We start from the raw sequence: 6,418 nt of genomic DNA, 5'->3' as shown, positions 1-6,418 counted from the left end.
TATTTTGGACAATCTAAACTAACTCTCTCCAGGATAACAACATCCAGGGCTGGCTCTGAGGATGGTTCATGCCAGACGTGACCTCCAGGAAGTCAGAATGGATATGACTGCACCAGGTTTAGTTTCATCTATCCTAAACAGCTCTCCAACAGTGTCCCAGAAATCTCTGCATCTCACAGACATCCAATGGACCTCTGTGTCATATTCCACAGTACGTCATTCATCAGCCCTTCAGTCTCATGCTACTAAAACACAACTTTGATGGGCTGCAACCCATTCCTCATATTGCTTCAGACACATTGACCTGAAATATCCCCCAAAATATCTGGGGACAAAGGCTCAGTCTCCGGCCCTATTTTTTTAGCACTGCAAATGCTAAATAGATGCTAGAGGGTCTGTGCTTCCTAAGTATCAGAATGCAAATGTATTCAGCCTCCTGAAACATGCACACCCTCATCAAATCTCAACCTTTCCCAAATTCTCCATAAGAATTTTAACTCAGAAGTTATATTTTTCTAGGCCCACCAAATATTGGCTGCCTATTCTATCCAACAGTTTATGTTTATTGTTGTTTTACATCCATGACTGGGTCTGATGCTGTGGTGCATTGACCCTTGCTAGCAGGCAGGCACCCACACACCTGGTGGCTCCCTCCTTCCCCGCCAGTGGAACAGGGGAGAAAACAAGAAAAGGAGTGAGAAAATTCATCTGTCAAAATAAAGCATTTTTGCCTGTAAAGCTCTATTGCCTCCAGCTATTAACAATCTTTTTTTTTTTTTTCCTATTTTGTGGGAGATAGATAGAAAGATAGAAAATGATCTTTTGCTTTGAGAAAATCCTTCAGTGGATATGTGAAATATTAAGAATCACCATATTCCCTCCCTCACCTGTGTTTTTCATGAAATTACAATAATAGAATAACATCTGTAGAGGAACATTCTGTATTGAACGTTCATTTCCAACTCAGCAGCACCATGAACTATATCAAAAATGACAGATATCAGCGATCCTTTCTCACTATAAAGGATACCCAGAATCCTGGTCAGCCACCTCATCCTTTGTTTGGGAATGTCAGATGGGATAAAACTCTTTTCTACGAAAGAAATAGTATTTAAAAAAAAAAAAAAAGTATTTAAAACAATGTAATGTCCCCTTTCCTTCCCTGAAAACACCTGTTCATTCTTCATTATTGCACTGTTGGTTTATGGATTTCAAGGTTCTGCATTTTTAAGTTTTTGTCCACAACCAGTGAAACTTTTCATTAAAAGCTGAGATTTTCTAGAAGCCTAAAGCCAGATGAAAAGCATCAAACTGCAGGAGACTTTTGAGAAAGACAGCCAGGACAGGCTAGCTTTCCTACAGCCCACTCTCTCTTTTTCCCAGGAGCCAGCAAATGGTATCGGAAGGCCTTGATGGCTGGAGAACTGCTTTTTCCTTTGTCGTCAGCTAAAATACTTAGTCCTACAGCTAAGTATGATGCTTAATGGCTTGCATGCTTAGTTTTTTCCCCTGGATATTTAGGCTAAGTAGGTAAGGCACACAGGTGAATACGCTACAGAGCATGTAGCGTGTAATTGATCACTGGAAACACCTCCCTGTATTTTAGGGCAATGTCAAGGGATGGCAAATATACCTAGAAGCATATCTATAATCAGCACTGCATATAGTGTTTTTATACCATGATGGCAAATTAAAGATTGAATTTTTAAAGATGCATTTTACTTTACCCAGGTTTTTCTGGCTGAGTACCCTAGCTTGCTGTACAGTTAGTTGTGAACAGAAAACCTTAAACTGGACGACAACAAGTAATGTTCATCTTGACTTTTAAAATACTTAACCTGAAACACGCTTATGGCAAGTAAAATATCCGAGTTCACTGTAGACCAAACCCACAGAATGTTAATATGAGTGAATGCTGTAGTATCACTTTTTAGTTTTGTGCAGTTCACAGAAAATGTTTTGTTAGGAGCAAGATTGCTCTGCTGTGCGGACAGTGCGTTCCACAGGGCTGATAGCACTAATCGTTACAGCTCAGGATGTAACTCTCTGGACAAGAGAAATTTCTCTCAGGACAAGAGAAATTTCTCTGCTCCCTGGAGAGGTAGCCCCAGGAGGAGGGTGAAATGTCAACATTTCACCAAGATTTATTCTTGTTTAGATTTAGGACTGGAATTTGTCAGGCTCAGCAGAAAGAATGCCATTAGCTTTGACAAGTGCGTGTGTGTGTCTGTGTTGGGTAATCTATTTAGGAGATGTAAAATGCTGCACACACTTCCCATTTTATTGCAAAAAGCTGAAATTGATGGTACCTGTCAAAAACTATCATCTTCCACTCTCTAAAAGAAAATTGACCCTTGCTTTCTCTGTATCCTTCAGCATTAGAGCAGGTCCACCTCTCCTTTAGCTAATACTACTTCAGTAAAAGGAAGCGGAGATTGAAAATGTAATTGACCTGATGTCCAGAACTTGCTATATTGAGGTCCTGAAGTAGTGCCTGAAAATTATTGCTACATTTTAGGAGTATTCTTATGCCTGGAGAGTGCTATGCATATCTATATTGCTATATAAATAATACTAAATAATAAAGCAGGCCTATTTTAAAGGTCTGGTGTTATAAAAACAATCAGGACTACAAAAGAATGTTTTATACCATTAAAAATGCCTGCAACAAATCTATTGGAAATGGCAAAATTAACTGGTAAACTACACAAATGCTATCAGAAACAAAGAACTCTTACAGCTGTTGCTCCAGCATTGTGACCAGAAGGAAAAAGTCCTTGAGAAGTCTGAGAGTATTAAAATAGTATTTGCAAAATTCCTGAATATATCTTATTCTTAACAGTTTTTAAAGCAGAGGAGACTGACTTGCACATAAATTATTTCAACACTCTTATTCACAAGAGATATGTGAGCCTTTTGCTGTATGTACCATCTTCTCCAAGGAAGAATTGTACTCTTGTAATTCCTGAAGGCCATGATTAGTTCCAGTTTAGGATTTTGTATAATATACTGCCCCGTGGTACCTAGTCAACCAAAGGTGTCATACAGACGATTATTATAGTATCTAGAAAGAACATTACATTCTTTATTGTTTAATGTTTCAGAATACGTTACTTAAAGAAATCAGTAGAAGTCCACAGCTCATGCCTCTTTTTGCTTGTATAGTATATTGTGATAATTACAGAAACATACAAATGCTTTCAGGAGCGATGAACTCTTCCAACCTCTAATCCTGGTGCAGTGGCTGGGAAGATTTATTCTTTATTCATTTGTATGCACATGACAATTCAGCAAGGCTCAAGTACTGACTCTACCAATTTTATACGATACGCCTTATGATTTCCTTGATAACTCTCAATTATACTCTCTTCTCTGCCTGACCTCAGAAACTTTAATCTTTGGCATGCAACTTTAGTCTCTGCCATTCTAATGTCACTGGTCAGGTGCTACACTTACAGGTACTTTGGAAATTCTCAGTGGTAAAGAGTAAACCCAAAAGCCTCCCCCCTCCTCGCTACCGATTTCACAAGCTTTAATCTGGTGTCTGTTTCTAGATTCTCCTTCATTCCTGACAGAGACTCTTCCCAGCATTGATCCTGACTGCAACATGGGATACTGTAGCACAGACTGTTTAGGAAAGTCATTTACAGGAAAAGTAGGCAGACAATTAACTTAAATGGCACAACAAATATGGACAATATTGCTACACATTAATAGTGACAATATGCTGGAACATACCAGTGTTTAGGATTAAATTAAAATAGTAATGGACAGATTGTCTCTACCAGCACCATCCTGTGCATAGCGTAGCACACAGCTGTGCCATGCTGAGAGGAGCTTGGGGAGAGAACCGCAACCAAAGACCCAGCTGCTTTCACTCCTCCCCTCCTTGCTTCCAAGGGAAACAACCTACGGTCTTTCACTCCGAGAAAAAGATGGATTTTCCTTGTGTGGATTATCTGGTTTGCTCTACTTAATCCAGAAAGTAGGTGTATTAGCATAGCTGGTGAGATGAAGAAGACATTTAGAGCACTGCTTTCCATCTCAGAGCTTGCCTAGATGTATTTGAATGGACCACAGGATGACCCAGTGTCTTTAAAGGCCAAATTTTGCTACCCTTGCAATGACATGTTTCCTGAGTGCATTGATGGTAACTTCCTTGCAAAGGTCATCAGGAGCTGACAAGGAGAGGTGCTCTTCTGGATCTTATACTTACAAATGGGAAGAACTTGGCTGCGGTGACCATCAGAGAGTAGCATTAGGGCAAAATGGCAGAATCACAACCTTGGACTTAATGAGAGCAGACTTTGATGTGTCTCAGGGATCAGCCTGGAAGGATCCCATGCGATATAGTACTGAAGAGGAGTTCAGAAGAGTCATTTGATTTCCAGGGTACCCTACCTAAAGGCTTAAGAACAGTCCATCCCGACAGCAAGAAATCCAACAAGAGTGGCAGGAAGCCTGCGTGGATGAACATGCTGCTCTTGGCTAAACTCAAATATAAAAAGGAAGTGTACAAGAGGCGGGAGCAGGAGCAGGTGACCTGGGAAGAATATAGAGGCACTATCGGAACATACAAGAAGGAGGATCTGGGGAAATACAGGTTGTTCAGCCTCACCTTGATACCAGGGAAGGCGGTGAAGCAAATAATTCCTGGTGGACAAGTTGGCCAAAAGCCAGTAAAACGTTTGGGATTCCTCACTCTCCTGTATTTCACATGGATTTTATGTTGTAACAGCTAGGTAAATTTTGTAAATTATGGTTATTTACCTGGATATTAAGATAAATTATAAACTACTTTGGGTTTTGGTGGTCCAGAATTGCAAAGCGCTATTAAAATTCATCATTGTTAATGTTCTGCTGATTTTTGTCCACTGAATCTTTCAAGTTTTTCAAAACAATGCAACTATTCTTGTTTAGAGCCACCCATGTGTATTTCCTACATTTGTCTGGACAAACACATATGGTGGCTAAAATGAGTAACTCTCATTCACTTTACTGTCCCATTGCACTCAAAAATGCTACATTTATGAGTAATATCGCAGTAAATATCGCAGAAGCTGGAAAAAACAGATACTATTTTCTGCAGTCTTTCACTTCATTGATTCACCTCTTATTTTCTCCTGGTCTTATTTGTTTGGCTTCTTTTTATTTCCTGCCATTTCAGTTTTCTCCCCAAAACAAATATGATGTCTTTTTCTCTTATGGCTGATTATCTTTTAAGAAATAGCATTATGTCATCAGAAGAGACCTAAATTTTTTTAAACAAGTTGCAATAAAATGTAGAAGAGGAAAATCAAGGAAATAAAAATACTTCCAATTTATTATTTTTTAAACTGAGTTTGCTAATCAAAAGAGTAGTAAGTGGCAAGCTATTCTGCATTACTTGTATGCAAATCAGTGAACAAATAATGATTAGTTGGCGTCATTTTTATTGATTTTAAAATGGGCTTTAAAAGAAATTCAATTCCACTGAAGGTTAAAAAAATTAATCATATCTGATTGTATGTTATATGCTCAACGAAGAAGTAAAAAGGCATGTATTTCTTCCCAAATGGATCATCATACAACTTCCAATGACTTCTGTGCTGTAGGAAGTTAAATTTATACATCTGTCTAATGAAATACTATATACGGTCAACTCACCTTTATGGATAATAACAGCTGTACTTCAAAAAGATACTTAGAGATGACTTAAAGCAGTTGCCTTTCAGCCTTATAGGACTGATGAGTATCAATCAGATATACAAAACCATGGTATGTGATCAGAACGATGCCTCAGAATAACAATTGTAGGAGATACGAAGAGTAATTCTTTTTGTTGAGTCACACCAATTAGCAACCTGCAGATCATTTAATTCCATTGCCAGTACTACCAGGTAGTAGAGAAGGAAAACCAGCATAAGGGCAAAAGAGGAGCTGCTACGCTGCTGTACTGAAAAGAGATGGAGCATTTTACATTTTGTGATACAGGACTAATGGTGATCGACAACTTCTGCATATAAGGTATCGCTTGAAGAAGAATTTCAGAAGGATGAACTATGAGCCTGTCAGCATTTTCTGGAAATCAAAATACAAATATACTGAAATATACACAGACATCAACTAAGGTGCAAAAATATAAATATTAAAACCCATTTTTAGTGGGTTTGTTTTTTTTTTTCCCCCTAGATCAATTTTGCTTTATCCTTTCCTTTACGTATGCTTTCCTCCTTCTAAAATCCCATATTCTTTCTGAAGATGGACATGAAACATTTCTGTGTGCTGTTTCCTTCTCCCAAGTGTTTTCTCCTACTTCTTATTTTTTATGCATAAATTACCTCTCATCCATTCATCTCCCCCTGTACCTTTCTTTCTTGGCTGTCTTGGGATTTAGAACAAGCAGCCACCTCCAGCCTCCCTGCTCCTCAAACCGGTC

The sequence above is a fragment of the Rissa tridactyla genome, chromosome 1, assembly GCF_028500815.1.
Source record: "Rissa tridactyla isolate bRisTri1 chromosome 1, bRisTri1.patW.cur.20221130, whole genome shotgun sequence".
Taxonomy (NCBI): Eukaryota; Metazoa; Chordata; class Aves; order Charadriiformes; family Laridae; genus Rissa; species Rissa tridactyla.
The sequence above is the reverse complement of the archived record's forward strand: the minus strand, read 5'-3'. Positions refer to the sequence as shown.